The sequence below is a fragment of the Typopeltis vanoorti genome, chromosome 17, assembly GCF_054136105.1.
Source record: "Typopeltis vanoorti isolate ZY-2024b chromosome 17, IOZ_Tvanoo_1.0, whole genome shotgun sequence".
NCBI classification, from domain to species: Eukaryota; Metazoa; Arthropoda; class Arachnida; order Uropygi; family Thelyphonidae; genus Typopeltis; species Typopeltis vanoorti.
The window spans coordinates 39,265,573-39,290,405 of NC_143565.1; positions in this window are offsets into that span (position 1 = coordinate 39,265,573).

Genomic DNA, 24,833 nt, shown 5'->3' on the forward strand with positions numbered 1-24,833 from the left:
CTGGTGAGAATGTAATAAGCTGCCAATGGACATTTTGATTACGATTTCGGTGAATGTTTTGACGAGATGTGATAAGTACCAAGGAATAATAACTGACTGATCACTAGTGATGCAACTGTGTTATATATTTTATTAAAAATATTTGGCTGGCAAAATTTATTTGGCACGAACGAGTATCTGCAGCTACTCGCCAGCTAGCACAATATTATATGCACGAACTAGTGAGTGAGCGTATTTAACGACCCCTGGTGGGCAGCTTATCCTGCTTTTACTATTTAAAATATCCACTTTAAAGTTTAGATAAAGGCATTTTAGTGAATACCAAACTCAAATTTCACTAAAAAACGCAAGTGTATTGTATGGACAGACACAATGGTTGACAACAAGAGCAAAAAGGCCTTTACTATTCTTCAAAATACATAGATAGTTTTTTCCATTAATACATTTTTTAAAATAAAATATAATAATATATCATCGCTATTAAAATCTGAACATTTTGTAAAGAAAGTACTTGTAATTTGAACTGACAGAAATTATACAAGAGAAAAAAATATTGGACTTTTGTTATATAAAAAAAATAAAGATTCTAATCCTCCAAAAGTGATAGATATCGCTTTACTGGGTTTGTGTTTTCCCCTCTGTTCATTCAGCAGCTGCTTTCAGGTAACTATATTTACTACAGTAACTACACTAAAAAGGGGGAAATATAAGTCATCCTACATCTGCGTTACCTTGATCTTGATATTGATATTCCAAGGTATTTGAACCGATCTTGCATTGATCTCCACTTATGAAGATACCATCATATTGTCTGATTCCGGCCGATGCAGTTAAGTCAGTTGAATGCCCAAAGAGGAAACTGACGATTTAAATTCAAAGGCTGTAATTCAGACAATATGATGACATCTTCATAAGTAAAGATCTATGCAAGACCCGAAGAAATAACTTCGAAGTACCATCAAGACTATCTCCACATTTTTAATGCTACCAAACATAGATCCTCTCTTATTTCTCCGAAGATAGATTTGAATTCACTTCCCTTTACCTTTGATAATATTCAGAATTTCAGTCGAGATCTTTTTTGCCTATTAGATGACAGTCCTCTCACAGTCTGTGAGCGAAAAATCTAATTAAACTCTTTTTTATGGACAATCTCCTTCTTCTTCTTCAATGGTTATTTTTCATAGCCCACACTTTCTCCTTTGCTGTCAGTTTAAAACCACCAGAAGCTTCTGAACAACTTTCTATACAGAGTTCATATTCAGACTTGCGTTATGAACCTCATAGTTCTTGAAACATTAAAAAATAATTTTATTCTGTCCAACTACTTGTGTACACACGATGCTGATATACTATTGGTTTTGAAACCTTTCATGTGTGTTTCATATAAACACAACCGTAATATGAATAAAACCGGACTAAGTATAGTGAAGTTATAATATGTGAACAAACAGACAAGCATGAATCTAATGATCCTATGTAAAATGTAATACAACTCATCAAAATTTCCCTTCAATATTATTTGGAGTTTCGCCGAAAGAAAAAAAAAATAACACCATGCCAGGTTAAACTTGTTCTACACCATGTTTAACTTAAACATCAATTTTTGTATGTGAAAATGTCTTGATATTTAGTTAAATGAATAACGGAAAAGTAGAAAGTTTAAGACATTAAAATCCTAACCTTCCAGCTTTCTGACCTTTCAAAGAATGAAACTGGATTCATAAGAACATTTCGATAAATTATTGGCATCATGTGCAAATTGTAATAATACTCACTTCTTATCTAGAAAAATATATAAACCAGCTGCGAGAATACCCATTACCTTATGGTTTTAGCTATCTCGATGTAACCTTAACAATAGTAATAAAACGAAAGAATGATTGTGCTTTTATCTAAAGAGAAATACAAATGCGTTTTAATGTTTGATTGTTCATTGCTATTAAACATAATAATACAAACAAATTCCACAATCACTTGACTATCTCAGGCTATAACAGAAATATGAATAATGTATGCAGGGCAATCAAAATTAAAGTATCCCTGTTTAAGGCCTTGTGGATCGTCATGCAGTGATTCAAATGCTGCGAAACCTTTAGGAATACGTTGTGCGTCATGAAGTGATAGCTCAGAATAAAAGTTCCAACGTTCACCACCAGGGGTGTTATTAACATCACATGCATGGACTTCCCATATCACGCAACTCTGCAGGTACCAGGAGAGATTAAAAAGATGGACATGGATTTTTCCCTTCTGATTGTTAATACAATCCACAATGATGGCGCTGACCACGGCCCAAAGTGCTTTGCTCGTGAAGCTGTACAACCTAAACAATTGCAATGCTGTTGCTGCACTCCGCGAATTTTGTCGCCTGAACAATGTCGACGAGGTCCACTATGTGTATGTGCTTTGCAACGAATGATTAGTCCTTCTGAAAGGGATCAGTTTTGAACAGTTGCTACTGCCGTTGTAGTGAAGGAAATTAATAACAGCATTGGTTCCTGCAATGCACGTGCTGTATGACGTTACATGGATGTGCCCCACACAACTATCAGGAAACGTATACGGAAGATTCTACATTGCTACCCATTCAAGATAAACTTGACAAAGGAGTCACTCCCACAGCACTTAAACAGGGATATTATTCTCACATATTTAACCTTTTGATATACTAAGACAACCGGTGTTCAACCAAACTGTTCTAAATGCATTCATAAGATTGCTTTTACCACAATGATCACATTCTCCAACCTCTTACGTGATTCGATATGCTATATTTGAGAAAGCCAAATGCAAAATCCTTTCTTTTTGACCTTGTTTGACTCAAATTTTCTTTCGCTCATGGTCAAATGGGTGAAAGGAACTTACTTCGAACACCCATTGGAAGAAAATAACAAATGCAAACAACCATCAGCTATTCCAAATCTGAAAATGAAAATGTTTAATACATAATATACTCGTCTTGTACAAACGGAAGTTGCGTCTTCTGGTTTTTTGTAAAGGACACCTTGCACAGCTTCTGGAAATTTGTATTATTTTGGGTTAAATTTGAACGATGTCCTCTCAAGTTATAATCAAGTATGGAAATACGTTCGACAACTCTGTTGCTGTTTATAATTTTTCCAAAGAAACTAAGGCTTTTAAGAGAGTTCAGTTAACTGCTTTGTCTTCCGCTGCTTCGTCCGTTTTGTGTGGAAATGTGAGTTTCAAGACAAAAAAACATTTCAACGAAAAATTATAACAAATAATTATTATATTATTTAAAACCTTTGAGCTATTCAGATTGAATTACCACTAATCTAAAGAGTAGGTGCAAACACATAAACATCGAGGTTATTCGTTTCTATATTATAATTTGTGATCAAAATTTCTATTTTCTGGTGTGTAACTTGTAGTACAAAATTTCTATAAATAGTACAATTCCAGACGTTGCTACACCAGTCAGGTATAGAAATAAAATCCCTTGAAGATGTTGGATGCCAATGTATACTTTCTCTTCATCAGGAATGAGAGAGTAGTCGAGTGTCCTGCTGAAGGAATCACGAAGCCATTTCTGAAACAGACCAGCTTGAAGTATTTTCAATATTCTGCGTTAAAAAAGAGAAAGTTTCAATTATCAGAAAACTCTTACATAATCAGTTATTCGAGTCTAGTTCTCAATTTATGTAACGAAAACATTCATATAATTGCTAATCATGAAATCAAAACATGACGTTTCCATTTCAGGAACATTGTCTTCTGAAGTTAGCTTAACTCAGGGGTCGGGAACCGGCGGCTCTGGAGCCGCCGGTTCCCGACGAAGATACTATGATACTATGCATGTGACGTGTGTTACGCATGAAATTTTATGACACGAACAACTGACAACTATGTTACATTTGAAATACCTTTAAATGTTAACCCTGTCTAAGGTAACTAGCGCCACGGCGAAAATTTGAACTAATTGACCAGCCTGTCAAACACCACGGTTTTTAGATACATACGGATTTTAACTGTCAAAATAAATATTCTGTTAGTTAACTTATTTATTGTGGGTACTAAACTGGTGTTTAATTTAGTGTCAGAGGTAATGTTATGCACAAATTAATTTTGTTAATTAAATAATTAATTAATGTTATGCACAAATTGCCATCTACAACTTCAAAATAACAAATCAAGTAATGTCGAAGTTACATGTTCGACTCTAGGCTTTCTGGATTATGATAAATAAATGAATAAATAGAAAAAAAAATACAAAATTATTCTACTTCTGTTCTGTAGGTTTGCGAAAACTTTTCGTGTTGTGAGACACAAAAAAATTTCAAAAAAAGTATTAGCATCTTTCAGTTTGGTCTGAAATGCAAAATAACAAATGGTTTTCCTTGTTTGAAGTCTGAGTTTTGATCAAAATTGTATTATTGAAACATAGTAACTGAAAGGCCGCTTTGTGGGTGAATTTCACCTAGAACAAGCTAAGTTAAGCTTCAGATCACTGACAAGAAAACAAAAGCCCTGAACAAACAGATCTATTTGAATAGTACAATTTAAATATCCTTCATCATGCAGCACATTTATTTGCATTTGCAGGACTCCTTTTAAAATACTACAAAGATAATAATATTTCAAATTTGAAAGGACCGAATATGAAGATATTCTCTGAATAACATTACAACTATAAACTCATCATCATCTTTCAAAGCGGTTCCACGCCACCCATGAACAAAATCTGTCCACTCTCGTCTATTTGCAGTTAATGAAATTTGTGTAACTATTTAGTTCACTTGTTCTTTTGATGTTATCTGTTATTTGCTTCCTGTTTTTTTTTGGGGGGGGGGGGTATCTTTCTTCTAGTTCTTCCGTTCTGTAGAACTACAGGAAATATACCAATGGGCATTCGTACACATGAACCATAACACAGTAACTGTTTTTCTTTGATTCTTGCTATTAATGAATTATAGTTGTGTATTTTTTCTATGAGGGGTAAGGGATCATTTTCTTGACAGGGAATTATTCCAGGGTAAAGATATGCGCAATACATCTCTTTTACAGAGACTTAGTCTCTTCTTTACCAAGACCGCACTGCGTGGGGAAGAGTCACATCCTTCCAGAGGTGCCCCCGTTTTCACAAAACAGTGCTGATCTAGACTGGAAAGTCGAAAAATATTCCAGAGGAAGGCAATAGCAAACCACCTCTGTACCTTGCCAAGAACATTCTATGAACATGCCAAAAATGAGAACGTACGATATGGTGCTGGATCGTAAGATCCCCGGGCCTGAAGGCATCCAACATGCAACTGGGTAAGAACAGAGGACTTCCATAAGTAGAACTAGTTTTTATGATGTCTCCAGATCAAACCCGGAAGGAAGCGTGGTCACGGATATTGCTAGTTGGAAAAGGGAGGCTCCCTGTTTCACAAAAAACCACTGGATTGGAACGTTGAATGTTAGAAGTATGAACCAAGGTAAGCTGGAAATAATAAAGATGGAAATGGAGCCCAAGAAGCTGGATATATTGGGAATAAGTGAACTTAGGTGGACAGGAATGGACCATTTTCAGTCAGGGGACTATATGGTGTATTACTCAGAACATTAGACAAGTCGAAAAAATGGAGTATCTTTCTTACTCAGGAAAAAGATGGCTAGGTATGTATTGGGTTATAATCCAGTGAGTGACAGAATCATTTCTCTCAGAGTGAGTGTACATCCAATGAATATGACCATCATTCAGGTTTATGCACCTACTACAGAGGCATCAGAAGAAGACATTGAAGAATTTTATGGCAAGTTACAAAAAGTGATAGATACAACACCAAATCGATATTTATGGCTACTTATTGGAGATTGGAATGCAAAAGTGGGATAGACTAAGGAACAAGGAATAACAGGTCGTTTTGGTTTAGGTATTCGTAACACTGCAGGGAAGAGACTAGTTGAGTTTTGTGCAGAACTCAACTAGTCTCTTCAGTTTCAGTTTTTTTCAGTTTGTTGCTAACACTTGCTTTAAACAGCACAAAACAAGATTGAACACATGGATATCACCTGATGGACAACACAGTATAATCAAATTGACTATACACTTGGATAAAGAAGATGGAGAAGTGCAATTCAGTCTGTCAAGAATTTTCCAGATGCAGACTGGGGAAACATACCATCAGTTATTAGTGGCTACGATACATGTGAAACTACTGAAACTGAAAGCAACACAAATGTCTATCAGATATGATCTTGGAAACATCCCAGCTGAATACAATATTAGCATACAGAACAGATTCAACACACTCAATTTGTGTGAAAGAGAACCAGATTAACTATGGGAAGAGATTGAAGATATAATTAAAACTAGAATATTCCCACAGTTTTTAAGTAGAAGATGTCCAAATGGCTGTCAGAAGATGCCATCAAAACTGCTCAGGAAAGGAGGAAAATGAAGGCCACAGGAAATTTGGAGGAAGTATGGCATTTGAATGCAGAGTTTCAACGACAGGTCAGAAGAGACAAGGAAAAATACTTGAACCAGGAATGTCAACAAATAGAAAACCAAAACAAGAAAGGAAAAACAAGAGATATTTTCAAAAATATCAGAGAACTAACAGGGAAGTTTAGTGCCAAGGTGACAGTATTGAAAAGTAAACACAAAGGATATCTTACAGAAGCTGCAGATATCAAAGAAAGATGGAAAGAGTATACAGAAGCCCTTTACAGAAAGGACTCGAAAATTACTGAGAAATTTGAAGAGCAGAATTATACACAGGAGCCACTACCACTGGAGAGTGAAGTGAGGTGGGCACTGCAACAACTATCCTATCCAGTAAGAAAGCTCCAGGAAGAGATGGAATACCCATTGAGCTACTCAAAGCCATGGGAGAAGAGGCAGTTAAAATTTTAAGAGCTCTATGTCAGAGAATTTGGATCACAACTACATGGCCTAGGGAATAAAACAAATCAGTTTATATACCTTTATTGAAGAAGGGCGATGCAAGAGAGTGCGAAAATTACAGAACTATAGCACTGATTTCTCATGCAAGTAAAGTCTTACTTAAGATCATTCAGAAAAGACTGGAACCATTCATGAAGAGAGAAATGCCAGTGAACAGGAAAAGGATTTCGAAAAGGCAGAGGAACAAGAGATCAAATCGCCAATGTGAGATGGATAACAGAAAGAGCACAGGAATATCACAAGAATGTCTACCTTTGTTTCCTTGACTATAGCAAGGCTTTTGACTCTGTAGATCATGTAAAACTGTGTAATGTGTTAAGAACAATGTCAGTACCAGAGCATTTCATTATCCTTCTGAGGAATCTTTATTATAAACAAGAAGCTACTGTCCGAACAGATCTTGGAGAAACTGAGTATTTCACAATAGGTAAAGGGGTGTGACAAGGATGTATTTTATCTCCGTACCTGTTTAACTTTTACAGCAAATACATTTTAAGAATGGCAGGGCTGGAGGAGTCTCCAGTCGGAATTAAAATTGGTGGGAAAAATATTAATAATTTGAGGTATACAGATGATACCACCTTGGTATCAGAATGCAAAGAAGATTTGAAGGAACTTATTATGAAAGTTAAAGAAGAAAGTGTTAAATATGGTCTTGAACTTAACATCAAAAAGACAAAAGTTATGGCAACATGTGAACTTAATGATTTTGAAGTAGATAGGGAGAAAATGGAAGCAGTTAACAATTTTGTGTTCCTAGGATCCCGAATTGATAAAGATGGCTATTGTACCGAAGAAGTTAGAAGAAGATTATTACTCGGAAAAAAGCAATGACAAATTTAAGAAAGATCCTTAAGATAAAGATATTAGCCTCACAACAAAAATCAGAATCGTGAAAGCAATGGTATTCCCTGTAATGCTGTATGGATGTGAAAGTTGGACCCTGAGAAAGAGTGAAAATGGAAGATAGATGCATTTGAATTATGGGTTTGGAGATGCTTACTAAGAATACCATGGTCTGGCTTTATTCTGTCCATCACTGATTTATTGCTTTGTTTTGCAGTCCATGGTATTCTTAGTAAGCGTCTACAAACCCATAATTCAAATGCATCTATCTTCCTTCTTTGATGAAGATGATCATCAAGCAAAAATTGTCATAGTTTGGATATATTATGCGAGCAAATGACAGGCTGAAGAAGATGATGATGCTTGCTAAAGTTGACGGAAGCAGGAGAAGAGGACGACCAAGAATTAGATGGGTAGATGGAGTTAAAGAAGCAACTGCAACTGGAGTGCGCTTGGAGGTTCTGAAAGACACGGTCAGGAAGAGATCGGAATGAAGAGTTCGTGGAGTCTCCAGGAGTCGGGAACGACTCGATGGATCATAACAACAAAACAATTTTTTCTATGATGTTCTCATCGGTTTTCATTTGTCCATACATGATTTAATTTTCCTCAAACATTTAATGACTGTTCTTTGAGATAAAACCCAAATTTATAATCGATAATTCTTTGAATATCACAATTACCCACAGTGACTTGAGTTTAAGTATTTTTCATAAGTAAATCAAGACCGGGTGGGAAGTATTTATTAAGTAGAAAGACAGCAAAATTCACCAATTTATAAATGGAAATAATACGATACGAAAAGAATGATAAATATACAATGTTAGTTTATCTTCTTCTTCCTTTACGTATTAGGCCTAGTGTCCTGTTCCGGTTACGTATCACGCTTCATGGCCCATTCGATTCCAAACCGGAAATCCTACTGAATAGGTCGGTCAATTCTATTTCAGTAGTCTGTAAATGCGGGTGATCACATGAACAAGCCGTGTTGAATCGGATGAAAAGACAAAAGCTGTGTTATCTGCTTTCAGGTGATTATTTAAATAGCAAACCTGAGAATATACAGAATTAGAGTGATGCATTGAAACTTCACAGTCTCAGTTCGTTTCACAAAAAGACCTTAAAATTTTATAACGGAAATTAATCAATGGATAAATATTGTGACTTACATCAGATTGAATTCTTCGTGTCGAGGATGATATTTTACCATGGCTACACCAACGTATCCGGTTCCAAAATTCTCTTTAGAAATGATAAAAACGTGTCTGCCTAAATGAGTAGCGTTCCATATGACATCAGGGGATCCTGTTACGAAAACATAGTTCTTTGTTCGCGCCAGTTCCATAGCTTCTGAATTTCTGTCAACCATTTTGACTTCAGGAGGCTCGAAAAATTGCTTGATATCGTTCATATTTGCATTTATTATTTCCTACAAGAAAAAACACAACGAGAATTTAAAACGGTCATCAAATGTGAAATTATTAGTTTTTATAACCGCGCAGACCCTATTCCTTTAATAGGAATATTTTCTCTGACAGTATTTCACATTACGTAGCTATACAAAGAAACTTTAAAGTTAGGGATACAAACATCACGTGAACTTAATCTTCGAACTTTATAGACTGATACACTTTGAGAGACAAGTTATTAGGTTCCATGCTACAAAAACACAGATGCAGAGAAAAATAATAAAAAGAGAAAAAAAAAGGAAATATGTACAAGCTACGTACAACAGGAATACATAATTAATCCAAAGATAGCGTTTTCCTTTATTCTTTGTCATTAGTTTACGTGATGTTGTCTTTTTAACGATGCCAACAAAAGTTGATCTCCAAAGTTCTCTACTGAGATAATTGGAAATGAAGTGTTGACATAATGTAATACAAATCATCCTTTAGTGTGCATTTACTTTTCTGTCCCTTCTCTATCTCTCGCTTTGGAGTCTTCTTAGTTCAGTCGTTAACATTAATGTTATTTGGTTGGAAATCCTTTATGTTCCCATTATGCAAACCAGGCCAACTGGCCAAAGAACACACGCCATTAACAGACAATAGACTGGGCTTATAGCCTTATTTGTTTCTGCCGTAATTCTGAACAACCCAATTTCTCTCTCTCTGTCTTGAGATTGAGAGAGAGAGAGAGAGAGAGAGAGAGAGAGAGCGTTGGTTTAGGCAAGAAAAATGAGAGTTGTTGGTCTAAGGTTAGGTTAACAATGCTGATCTAACCTTTTGTTTTCTTCAACTTATACTGGTGTTCATTTAAGAAATCGTCGATACAGCTAAGACTGAATAAATGTTGCTTACTTGTATGTGGGATTGTAATCTCTTAGTGTTTTTAATCACTTAAATCACTTATAACTTAGTGCACTAAATTCATAATCTCGCCTGTAACACACAGTTGGTTGTGTCAAGAGTTTGCATTTTGTTTTATTCAGAGGTCAATCAAAGCAATTCATGAGAAATGAATGACAAACACATATAATCCATTGGTTCAGAAAAATCAGTTTTTATAGTAAATATTAGTATGCCACTAGATAAGAATATAAAATATTTTATTTCATACTTAGTGAAACGTTTTCCTCTCTTATATTTTCCAGGACGTTGGAAAACAGGAGATAGGAAAAGCTAAGTCACTTGGAAGTCTTAAGGAAGAGTGGCTTTTGTCCTCTTTATAAGAATGTTTTTCCTTGTCGGCCATTCTCTCCAATGAGTATATTTGAAAAAAAAAAGGATATTTTATTCTACTTTTAACTGGAATATTTTAAGTCTAAATTGAATAAATACTGCGAGAAAGATTATATTTTATTCCAATTCTAAATTTATTAAAATCTTAAAACATTTTGATCTTGGATTCAATGAATTTTACCTTTACTTGATTTTTATAAAAGTGATGTTTATTAAGTATCACTTTCAATTCTTGTTGCTTTATAGATTTATGAAATTGGGTCAAAGTCTCAATGGCAACGCCTTTTATCGGGACCATCAACAGGGATCCTAAACTACTACTGTAACAGAGAGTGCACACGTAAACACCAATGAGCCATATTCCAATGGCGCATCTTGTTCCTTGATGACGAACTATTCGACCAACCCCTATACGAAAAAAAGGAAAAATTCATTGGTTAGTAAAGGGCGACAATCTTGGTTTAGTTGAAAATAATCAACAGCAAGAATGTGTAGGAGTAAAATTCTACCTTGTGAAAGGAATGATGCAAAAATATTCCAATATACATCTCTGAAAGTTGGAAGCCGAGTCTGATAAATGTTCAAGTCTACTTTCAACAGAAGCCATATTGACACGCTCTCGAAGATCAGCACGACAAATATAGATATCCACACCTAAATCACAAAGAATTCATTAGTTCATTATCTTCTGGGAAGCAATTTCATTGATGTATTGGAAAGTTATTTAAAAATGGACCATTAATTAAGTGGGTGCATTTAAAAAAGTTTTAAATATATATAAGGTTTTAGTAATACAGAGCCTTATCAAATTTACTTATACAAGTTGCTACAAGGTGTTTTTATTTTGAATAATCTCTGGAGGAGATATAGATGTAGATACATTTTTTTACCTTGGGAATAATATATTAGGGTTACGAAGTAATTTTATAAACTTGGTTATTTTACTCCTAATCCCAAGTAAGCAAACCATCTTTAGATTTGAACTACGTTTCAGGCGCAAACTTAACTGTTTGCTTACTTGGGATTAGGAGTAAAATAACCAAGTTTATAAAATTACTTGGTAACCCTAATATACATTATTCCCAAAGTAAAAAAAAAAACTTATTTACATCTATATCTCCTCCAGAGATTATTCAAAATAAATACACCTTGTAGCAACTTGTATAAGTAAAGTTGATAAGGCTCTGTATTACGAAAACTTTGGTATTTAGGGTCTAGCTACTCACTGAGCAGACCTCAAAAAAAGGTTGAAACCGGTCTAGGTACTGACCACACCCATAATGTATTGCAGTACAGTATACATCTCTTAGTGAGATGTGCTTTACATTACATTATGGGAAATGCTAAGAATAGTGATCAGAGCTTTACCCATCTTTACAATGAGTTGCCCTGGTGTTGCACCACCTTTAGATTTGAACTACGTTTCAGGCGCAAACTTAACTGTTTGCTTACTTGGGATTAGGAGTAAAATAACCAAGTTTATAAAATTACGTGGTAACCCTAATAACCCTAATAATAATAATATAATATATGAAATTACTTGATAACCCTAATATACATTATTCCCAAGGAAAAAAAAACTTATATATATATATATATACAGGGTGTTCGGGATAAATTTGACAGTTTCGTAAGGAAAAAGAAAATCTTCTTTGTATCTATTAAATTTAATGAATTGACAAAACAACATTACAGGCAGAGTTAATTACAATACTATCAACAAGATTTACTCAAAATAACCACCATTAGCATCGATCACAGCTTCAATTCTGCTTCGGAACCTCGAACAAGCTGATGCTACAGTCTCCCTGGGAAGGGCCGCAAAAACTGTTTTAATTTTATCCATTAACTGGGCTTTTGTATTACTGGTAGTGCGATTGGTGTCTTTTTCAACTGCGCCCCATACAAAATAATCCATGGGGTTAAGGTCTGGGGAGTTTGGAGGCCAAACATTTGGACTGGTGAAGTCGTGGAAATTTTCAGACAACCATTTTTGACTTTTCCCAGAGGTGTGGCAAGGGGCCGAATCCTGCTGCCATACATACGGCCTACCATTGGCTACCCTTGTTATCCAGGGCTTGACTACAGTTAGCAACTCCACGAACAAAGCCCGAATTCCAATGCCAGGGTTCTTCAACACCTGTTCCTGCAGATTTGCGAGGAATTCTGCTGTACGAACGCAATCAGATCGTCTGCTAGGGATCTTTCTTCTTGCTACATCCTCGTAGTCACCATTGCAAGTCTCTAGTTCATGCCTGATTGTTCTTACTGTATTCAGGGAGCATTGGGCAGCAGTCGTAATATCCTTATTTTGATGGCGGGCACGAATCATCATGATACAAGTTATTCTCTTCCATGATTCAGGTGGGTTCCAGCTATCCATCCTTTCTGACATCTTGTATATGAATGAAGAAGGGTCCAAACTTTTAAATGAAGAGAAGTGTGTGTTAATACATGTAACTTACGGAAAAATATAATTAATTATAAATATGTCAAATTTATCCCGAACACCCTGTATATTAGTTGTCGCTACATATAGTGCATGGTGTCTGTTGGAGGTGCAGATTTCTGACTATACGGGGAAGTTTATTCCTCTTGCGAAAGAATAGCGGAGTGAGCAAATAATTTGTTTATTCAAATGAATAAAAGTGAACCCTTCTATGTTTAACGGCAAATATACCCGTAGCATTGAAAAACATATTTTATAATTTCTTTTATGTTACCTTTTGTTTTTTATTTTATGTACCGACACATTGTTTTGCTAAATTTTTGTTCGAATTTAGCGCGCGCGCACACACTGTCTACGACATCTTATATGTTGTTGGAAAAAGCTTACAAATTGCAAACTTTCAAGCTATGTTAGTAAGGATAAACTGAGGGCTAGTCCACCGAGAACTAAAACCAATATATATACCAAAGCTAAAGTACTATTGATAACGTACGCTGCAACCGTTTAGAAAGATGTACTAAATCTAAGAAAAACCAACGATAAAAGTTAAACAGAGTTCAATTCCTTATAGCCATATGAATAATTAAGGGATGCAGGACAATATCTTTCGAGGAAGCTTTCGTCATTGCAGGTCTAACACCGATCTGCTTGTAGATGCAAGAGTTATGTCTAATATATGAAGCCGCTTCCGGAAGATTCAACCGAAATGCCAATATTGATTCAAATCGCTACGAACTTCCACTTCGCTACAGTAGGTGCCCTACCCAGCAAAGAGAACATATATTAAGGAGAAGGAAAGCTCTGAAAGTTACGAATATCACATATACACTGACCGATGTAAAGCAGAAGGAAACGTCGGTTGTTTCCTGATAACAGACAATCCATTATACAAGAATCTGTTTCAGATTGCATCTCCTCTCATCAAACGATCAAGAAGAACAACAACATGCTATAGTTTATTCACGCATATATCTCCGGGAATTAGAACTCAACACTTCTCCTCAAAAGATAGCAACAATTCGCAGTGAAAGTAGAAGCACTATTGACGGTATAAAAAACAGAGCGTTAATAGAGCAGACAAGAAATCTGGTAAGGAATCTCGCTCTAGAGGGATGCGAAAGTAAGTTTTGCTGGGTGAGGGTGCATACTAGGATGACAGGAAACGAGCTAGCCGATCAGGCAGGTAAAGAATCAGCTTGAATGAACAATTAGAAATATGTCATCAAAATCAGCTATAAAACACTGAAGAAATAAACCTAAGCTTGTGGAAGAAGAAGAAGAAGAAGAAGAAAAAGAAAGTGGCGTAATGTGTAATCCTCGGGTCAAATCGAGGATATAGTTTGAAATTAATTTTTAGATGCGTGAACCCCAGTTTATTTGTGTTATCTTAATCGATTTCTGTTATTGAAACATATTTGTATCATTTTAATATTGTAAATAAACAAACGTACTAATAGTTACAGGGTTTTTGTAGTAACAAATACAGGTATGATAAGAAAAAAAAAGAAGGAAAGGGAAAATAACATGAGCAATTAGGACATATAAAGTAAGAAAGAGAGATTAATAAGTTGTTAATTAGCATTGCATTAATAAAATAAATGCAATGCTAATACTCCTTTTAAAATGAACTTTTAAAAAATAACTATATTTTAGAGTTTAATTATATCAGAAATAAAGAAGAATAAAATATTTGAAGTCTTCACAGGATTCCGTTTAGCCAACCAAGTAATGCTATGGAACTAATGCTTGGAGTGAAGAGAACTTTTCATCCATGTGAAACCAGTTAACTGACCTTCAAAGGAAAAGATCTTATAAAAGTTGCTCGCATCTTGGTACATGATTGAGAGTATAAAATACACTCTGTATCAAAACTTATAAACATTTATTTACATTCTATTATTTATTTAGTTTGATTAACCTAATCTCCAGAGGAGCAGACCTCTATAAACAACCCGGGCTCAGCTGGCTCCGGCTGTCAGTACCCGGTTAGGGCCCCTACCTAGGGTTACAAGGAAAAATAAAGGATTCAATCCTCTGGCAAGGGAAGCAGCTTTGTCAGTACTGACACAAGGTTGAAGTCTCATGATGACGGTAAAGCATGTGATTAGAAAATTGCAGATGGCAATACAGTTTATGGTGTACGTCTGTAATACTGCAGAGCAGAAAGCAAATGGAGAAACTACTGCTCTATTCTCTCTCCAGACTAACCACCATGGCGAGCAAATCTACATAAATGGCCCCGAGTTACCGGCGTCCCTTAAATGGGACAGGGGTGCGAAGAATCCCCGGGTTCAACATGGTGCGCTCAGTAAAACTAGGAACGTGGAATGTCAAAACCTTGTATGAAGCAGGTAAGCTAAGAAATGCTATCCAAGAAATGAAAAGACTTGAAATTGGAATTTTAGGAATTAGTGAAGTTAGGTGGCCAGGATCAGGCAAAACTAAAGTCAATGACATGACAATGTATCACTCTGGTAGTTGTGAAAACAACCATCAAAACGGAGTTGGAATAATAATAAACAAAGAGATCAATAAATCACTGTTGAGCTTCATCCCTTACTCAGATAGGATGATGTTATTAAAACTGAAAGGACAACCACTAGATGTTAATCTTATACAAGTCTATGCCCCTACTGCTGACAAGAGTGATACCGAGATTGAAGAATTTTATGATCAATTAAAAGAACTAATGAAAAATACAAAAAAGCATGATATTAACATAGTCATGGGTGATTTCAATGCTAAAGTTGGGAAAGGTAGAAGTGGAGATGTATTTGGAGAACATGGACTGGGCACAAGAAATGAGAGAGGTGACCGTCTTTTTCAATTCTGCCAGGAAGAGGAGCTAATAATCACAAACACATGGTTTAAGCTACCTCCTCGAAGATTGTATACTTGGCGATCACCACAGGATAATAATGGGAATATAGTCAGACACCAAATTGATTACTTACTAATTAATCAACGATTTCGAAGTTCTATAAAGAGTACAAAAACCTATCCTAGTGCAGATATTGCTTCTGATCATAACCTACTGGTGGCAGAGTTACAACTTAGACTGAAAACTATGCTTAAGAAACATCAACAAAAAAAGGTTTGATTTGGAATTAAAAAACACAGAGATAAGAAGCAAATTGAGTCAAGATCTGAATCAAGAGCTAGCACTTATCAAGAATGATGACATCATGAGGGTTGATGAATCGTGGGACAAATTGAAATCTGTCTTCATAGAGAAATGTACCAATACCTTATGTCCTAATACAGCAGTAAAAAGAAAGATTGGATGACTGATGAAATTCTTTCTCTCATGGATCAACGCAGATCATATAAAAATCATAATCCAACAAAATATACAGAGGTTCAGAAAATTATTAAACACAAGATCAAAAAAGCAAAAGAAATCTGGATGAATGAAAAATGTAAAGAAATAGAAATTCTACAGGAAAAACATGACAATTTTAATCTACACAAAAAGATGAAAGAGACCTCAGGTATATATAAGAAAAAACAATTCTGTATCCTTCGAAACAAAAAGGGAGAAATTATATCCAAAAAGGATGACAAAATACAAGAATGGGTGAAATATATAGAAGAACTCTTTACTGATGACAGACAGAACCCAGAAAATACTTATGAACATATGGAAGGTCCACGCATTCTAAAATCAGAGGTAGAATGTGCATTGAACTCAGCTAAAAATGGTAAAGCCCCAGGACCAGATAGAATACCGGCAGAAATAGTAAAGTTATTAGAAGTTGACAACATTAACATATTAGTAAAGCTATTTAATAAGATCTACGATATAGGCATAATCCCTCAAGACTGGTTACAGTCGACCTTCATCATGCTACCTAAAAAAGTAAATGCGAAAACTTGTAATGACTATAGAATGATCAGCCTAATGAGTCACGTTCTCAAAATGTTTCTGAAAATAATTCAAAAACGAATATGCAGAAAATGTGAAGACACCATCAGTGATACCCAATTCGGCTTTAGAAACGGCTTGGGAACAAGAGAGGCCCTTTTCTGTTCTCAGATCTTATTTCAAAAATGTATTGACCAAACCAAGGTAATATTCATTTGTTTCATCGACTTCGAGAAAACATTTGACAAAGTCCAACATGCTAAAATGATTGTACTATTAAAAAGAATTGGATTAGAGGGTAAATACATCAGGATCATTGAAAACTTATATTGGAACCAAAAGGCATCTGTTCAAGTTGATGACATTATTACAGACTCCATTAACATCAAACGAGGAGTAAGGCAAGGATGTGTTCTTTTTAACATGTACTCAGAAGCCATATTTCAAAAAGTCTTGGAAGAAAGAAAGGAAGGGATTAGTGTAAATGGTGAAATCATCAGTAACATCCGATATGCCGATGATACAGCTCTTCTGGCTGACAATATTCAGGATCTTCAAAATCTTTTGGAGCTAATAAATGCAGAGAGTGAAAAAATGGGATTAAAAATAAATATCACCAAAACTAAATTCATGGTCATAAGTAAGAAACCAATTCTTAATTTAGCACTTTCTTTAAATAGGAAACAAATAGAAAGAGTGGCAAAGTTTAAATATCTCGGATGCTGGTTAAATGAAGATTGCAATCCAGAAATGGAAATAAAAGTTAGAATTGAAATGGCAAGAAAAAATTTTCTCTTGATGAAATCAACACTGTGTAAAAGCAGTTTAAACTTAGAGCACGCTTGGTTAAATGCTATGTATGGTCTGTACTGCTGTACGGTGCAGAAACTTGGACCTTGAAGACAACATCGATAAAAAGACTTGAAGCCTTTGAGATGTGGTTATACAGACGAATGTTAAAAATCCCATGGACAGCAAAAACGTCCAATCAGGAAGTACTGAAACAAATGGGGAAATCACGTGAACTTTTAGATACCATAAAAAGAAGGAAAACTGCATATCTTGGTCACCTACTTCGTAATGTAAAATATAAGATACTTCAATTGATTATAAAAGGGAAGATAAATGGAAGAAGAGGACAAGGAAGACGAAGAAAATCTTGGCTAGCAGATATCAGACAGTGGACTGGTATGAACTCTGAGAGACTGCTCAGAATAGCTGAGAATCGCTCAAAATTTGCCAAGGTGGTCGCCGACCTCCGATAGGAGATGGCACTCAAAGAAGAAGAACCTAATCTCAATAGCATTTTGATTCACCACGCTACCGGCTAGGACGTATATATACATCCAAGTTTCCATGGATGCGAAGTGCATATTGAAATTGTAATATCATTGATATTACATTGAAACATATGATGGATACGAAGAGTATGAGACTGCGTATTTGATCCATAATGGCCGGTAAGGTGGTTAAGACATAACTCACAGATTAATGAGTTAACTGGTAAGTGATGTAAAACCGAGAAGAGAATTCAATGATCTTGAATAATTTACTTTCCCATTTGAGATAGACTTTTGTAAATTTAAATTACTTTTTTGAACTATAATTTTAAGTTCATCCGTTGCACAATTGGAGAAACGACTGCATATTGTGCCTTTTGATTGGAAAAGACATGAATCGATTCTCGCTGAAGAGACTAAACTGTATTTGGCATTTTCAGTGAAGGTAGCTTAGCCGATCTTATGCAGGAGTAGGTTTTTTTGTTCATCGGAAAACACGAGTTTTTAATCCCTCATGCAGAGAAATCGGCCAAAGAACACTCAGTTTACAGATAAAGCAGCTTACTGTACGCTGAAGCGGATTAACGGGCGTAAATAATGTGTGTTGTGTGTGTGTATGTGTGTGAAGAAATGGTACCATACCATGGGGATTCCTTGGACTCATTAATAATAATAATATTAATATATGCATTCTTCATAATAACACGAGCTATACCTACTGTTCTGCAGTTTAGTTAAAAAATACGGATTAAAATCAAAACGTTGAGAGTAGTTTTTGTCGCAAGTTTATTTTGCTCCATCGGTTTTCGGATTTGTTATATAAATAATAAATATACTTCTCTGTTTTAATATCCAGAATTGCACTATGACCTTCACTGACAAAAAATAAAGTAACATTAGTACTCTTTTCAAACTGATAAAACTCTGTTAAAAATAAAAAGAAGCATAATACTTCGAAGAAATGCTCAACTCGCATTCCTGCCCTTCAAAACAAACCATTGATTTGTTTTTAAGAGACAGAGAACTATTGAAAAATATTATAAAAAATATAAATCTGCTAACGCCTTTTATTCCACAAAGGCAGTACGCGAGGATGATGCGAGATCCAATATAGTGATAGTACCCACTCGTGAGTATTATCATTATATATTATTGTCTAAAACACTGTGTGTTCTATTTTCAATTTTCTTGAGTTCGAATTTCTTTAGAATATTATTAAAATTATTCAATATCAAATTGCTAGTGATAGAAAATTCTAAATAAATAAATAAACAGATAACGTAAGCTTTTCAAAATAATTTCTGCTAAGAAGTGTGAAAAGGACTTTTTTTAAAAATTTATTTCACTAATTCTGAAAGATCAACTTATTTGTATGTTTTTTAAATGAACTATTTAAAGTTTAATTATAATATTAATATATAAAAAAGTTATTTATATTGAACAGGTGATATTTTATACTTGGTTTTTGTTACTTACATAATTCTAATAGATAAGGACAGTGTAATTGCATAACTTCCATATATACGACTTGGGTGAAGAAATAATGGTAATAAAGTGATTTGTTATGTTACCAATGGTACAGTTAATTTATGATTAACTATACCATTGGTAGTGATTAATGGTATCGATAATTATGTTCACATAATTTTCATAGGCCCATTGAGGATAATTTAATTATCTTGAAATTATTTAAAAACTTCCTTGTAAAATGAAGGATCATTTTACAAGGGATCTAATATGGAAGAATTCACCCAATGAGTGATAACAATTACATAACTTAACGTATCAAGAGTACACTTAAACAAGAAAGGTTACTTACAGAACAAGTAAATGGACTTGTTAAAGCGAAGATGTCTATTCTATGTTGCGGGGAAGATGTAAAAAATGCAACTGTGTTGTATGTAACGGGTATGGTGAAGTCAACTAGCAGATGGCAAGAATATGTCAACCCAGCGGGATTCAGAAAAAAATCAGCTTCCTGAAAAAGAGAAAAAAAATAAAACTATGAATCATACCGATTTAAAAATGATATCTGTAAATTACTGAAATCATCACAAAATTTAAAGAATTCACAGATTAGGCAGAACAGTCATTTTTATAAGATTTATGTTTTGTCTTTTAAATGAGCTTATTTCTCCAATTTGTGTACGGAACATTTTCATTTTCCTTATCTTTAGTGATTTGCCCTTTCTGATGTGGTTATTTTTGTTCGTGGGGGTTTATTTTTGAAGGTGCAATATTTTTGAGTGGAGGGCAGATAACGGGGCTTCAATATTTATTATTTTTCGTGTTGCTTCTCTCTCTGTCTCTCCTCACTTGTGAAAGAGGAATAGAATCAATGTCCATCAGGTGGTTTTGTGTTTGCGCGTATACTTGTGCATTTTTTTTCGTATTTCTATTTCTTCCTATGGATGATGTTCGAGAGAGACAGTGAGGGCACATTTACTGAGGTTGATTTTGTACTTCTTGGCGTCCATTTCCTGTGGTATGGTATTGTTTTTGGTGGGATTGAGGTCATCTATTTTATTGTTCTGAGAGTTTCATTTTTGTTTCTTTGATGAGCGATAACTGAATGCTAAGTGATTTGATGTTCCTCACCCTCCAAATGCACATGGATTTGCATAAGGAAAGAAATAAGAGTAACAGAAACCAGAGCTACTCATAAATAGTGATGAAACACACACAAACACACGCACACACACACACACACACCATTTATCAACAAGAACATTCGACATCACTTGATCATAAAGTTAGTTATCTTAGACCACATTTATTATAAGTCTAAATGAGAAAAAAAATATATATAATTTAATAATCTACTTACTTCAGTAATAAGCATGTGCAGAAAGGTTGGGATATTTGTAAAATTTTTCGCTCCGTTTCTCCAAGAAGTCAAAACACCTCTGTAAATAATAATAAAAAAATTGTATTATCGAAATGAAACATTCTTTTGATAGACGAAATACCGTTTATTACTTGTTAAAAAAAAGCCTTTGTTGCGCTTACTAAAAGGTACTGCACCGATGAACATAAAAACAAAAATAAATAAAAAATGGCTATCAGATGAAATTTGCCCTTATTGATTGCCTATCTTGAAATTATGCAGTGCTCATGGTTTGCAGTGTTCGGTTAATTAAGTGTGTAAATTTCATAAACATGTTGGCTCCCAACGATTTCGTGTCTTAAAAAATACTTCATTTGTCGCAGGGTATATGGAGATAGTGGACCTCGTCGACATTTGTTCAGGCGACGAAATTCGCGGAGTGCATTGTAATTGCTTAGGTATAGTACAGCTTCATGAGCAAAGCGCGTTGGGGCAAGGTCAGTGCCATCAGCGTGGACTGTATTAACAACCAGAATGAAGGAGAAAATTCCGTGTCAATCTTTTGAAACCCTCTTGACACCGCCGAGTTGCGTGTTATACAAATTCCATGCATTCGATGTTTACAACGCTCCCTGGTGGTGAATTTCGGAACTACTTCCCCCGTCAGATATCGATTCCGCATGACGCACAATGTATTCCTGCAAAGTTTCGCGGTATTCGAATCACTGAATGGCGCTCAGTAAGGACTTAAACAAAGATATTTTAATTTCGATCACGCTATATATGATATATTCACGCTTCTGTGTTTGCAAAAGTCATATTGAAACTTGCACTCGCATTTTCCAGTTCAGTGATGCGATAAAATTCATCTGGCAGATGCCAACGACTTATACCATTATTCCACAAACAAAGAAATTTTCTACAAAGAAAATTTCATTAGAAAGATATGTGTAAAACTGTGTGCAGCACACTGCTTTGTACTGTACACAGCAGACTGCCTGCATGTTTCCAGCAAATACTCGGCTATTTTTCAAGCTTTTTTTTTCCACCCTTCACTCTGCGTCCAATCTTTCTCACGCTCCTCCGTGGTTCATCGTAGGAGTGTGAGAAAGATCTGTAATAATCATATGTAATGCAAATCCCATCAATTTGATTATTACGGAATATTTTCCTGTGTAAGAGCCAGAGTGCAATGATCTCGCAATAACAGTCGGTGTTAAAATTAACATTTGATGAAGGAATAGAACATGTTAAGTAGTCATATCTTATAATTATTATAAAAAAAAAACATTTCCACCTACCGACAACCCGTTGCCTGCTCGATGTAGTTGAGAAGGCTTCGTGAGTATCCTGTTTGAGGTATTATCATCTGAAGAAAGAATATAAAATCACCTGATACTTTTATTGATACGATATAAAACTCTTATTCTAATAGAGTGCAATGAATATTAGTATCGAAATTGGCAAATAGATTAGGCATGTTCACCTGTTACTTTTTTCTCCGCTTGGTAGCATTTCTGAAGTATCTTCATAACTTTAATAATAATATCGGTAATTTAAATGATAAAATTATTCATTATTGGTGTTGAAAATAAATCAGTTTTATTCACATGATTTCTAACTTGTTACCTAAAAAAACACGCCAAGTTACAGGGTGTTAATAATCTTTTTTTTCCTTAAAAAATAATATTTTCTTACATGACCATGGACTGATGCCGTCAGCACTTCATTTCCTTTCTTTGTTTTAATAAGTTTCTTCCTTGTTTTCCCATAATGATTTATTAATGGAACTGTTTTCAAGTTACTGTACACTGTTGTACGCTTCCATCTTTGTACTTGCAAGGAAAGATCCTGAAAATTAGGCAGTTATGACTGTTATATTCAAATTGACTCTGAAATGTAGTTTCATCAGATGATTTAAGTAAAATGAATTTGGTTACTAAGATGGTAAATCTAAACATTTTATATAATCCAAAAAATTAATTCATAATTCACATAGAAGCAATAAGTATTCTCCTATAACAAGATACTTTTTTTTTACTGTAGCTCATTAATTCCTATAGCTATTTTTTAGAACGATAAGGATACTCTAACTCCTCCAATTTTACCTTGAAAGGAGAAGTTCCATTCCAAGTAATCACACTGATGTCCCATACGTGGCTTGTTATATCCTTTAAGAAATTCTTTATTTCCCTTCTAGTTGCTGATTCGATCAGCAAAAACCACCTGAATGGAGGTTTCGGATAATTTACTGTTGACTGAAACAAAATCGAAATATCATCAACGTAGTTGTTAAAAATATTTCAAGTGTGTGTATATATATATATACATATATATATATATATTATTTTATATTTGTTTTAAGCTTTCATCAATATAAATTTTCATTTCTCAAACAAACTTTCTCCACTTGGATGCGAACCCTCAAGGCGTATACAGGAGGTACACAACCTCAGAGGAGGCATTAGATTTAATCTCCTATGAACAATTTTCCTCCAAATTAATCTGTCACTTGTCAGCATTCCAGTATTTTCATATCTGTATTGAGGTCTTCTAAGGCACTTTTAACTGAATCAATCCACCTAGATCTTGGTCTTTGTCTGTTTTTTTCCCTACTTTGATATGAAACACCCATTCAGGTGACCTTTCCTCCCTCATTCTGTTTAAGTGACCATACCACCTGAGATCAACTGTGGTCACAAAGGATTATGCATTAATCTAAATAAAGAAGTTAATACAGTATTTGATCAACTGTTTTTTTATCTAATTCAACTCTCAGATCCATAACTTAAAAGTGGATTGAACACTGCCTTGTGTACTGCAAGTTTAGTGTTTGGGATAATTTCTCTCTTATTGCATACAAATCAGTTCATTTGACTCCCCACGATACAAGATTTCTATTCTGTTTTTTATTTCCATATTTAAATTTCCATCTTCGTTACAAATTATGCGTACATAGCTGAAATATTTTCATTATTATACAGGTTTTTCATTGACAATGGATAAAGTTTCAGTTACTGCTCATTTTCGTAGCTTTAGTATTTTTATTGCTAATGTTATTGTTCCGATAAAGAATAGTGGAGACATTCACTGTATTTGTTTAGGAGTAGATCATCCATATAATCAAATATCTGTTCGAATACAGATGCCTTTCCACATTTCAGACTTTTTACAGCTTTTATAACGACACTGATGTGTACTCCTCTTTATATTCCTTTTGTATATATTCTACTACTATTCTGTCACATTCTTATAAATTAATTACCTAGATATCTCAAATATCGTACTTTCAGTTTTCATATCGCCTTTAGCATCTCCGATTCATTTTACTTACTGGACTCTTCCCTCTATTTATTAACGTGTAACGCGTATTTATAGACTCCGGAATATTTCGTCATCGTCCTGATGTTTATTTTCAATCAATCTTCCTTCCAAATTCTTCCCATGACTTTCGTATAGCTAATTTTACATATGGCTTAACGCTCTTACATTTTTCTCTGTATTCTTTTAAGGCATCTGCCCATTTACTCGTTAGTAACCTTCCGAGACTGCCTCTTTTACTTCTTGCTTCCACCATGAAACTTACATTTTTTTATCCTTGCAGATAACCTCATGACATGCCTCTCTAGTTAAATCAATGAATGTGTTCTTATGAGTTTACCAATGGGGTTACAATGGTTTTGTTTCTTCTCAAACTATGTATTTTTTTCTTGAATACTGTTCGTATAGAAGAGTCTATAGCTTACAAGTAAAAGCTGCATAGGAGACCTTCTGTCGGACCAAAGGCACAAATAAGTTTCATTGTCCGTTTACCCATTTTTAAATTTCTTCCACAGAACTACGTAGAATTGCTTACAATTCATGACGATTTTCCACATATTTAGCGTTAAATATTATAGCTACTCATTTATTTCCTGATCATCATTACCAGAATATAACATCTTTTATTTATTATTTAACGATATC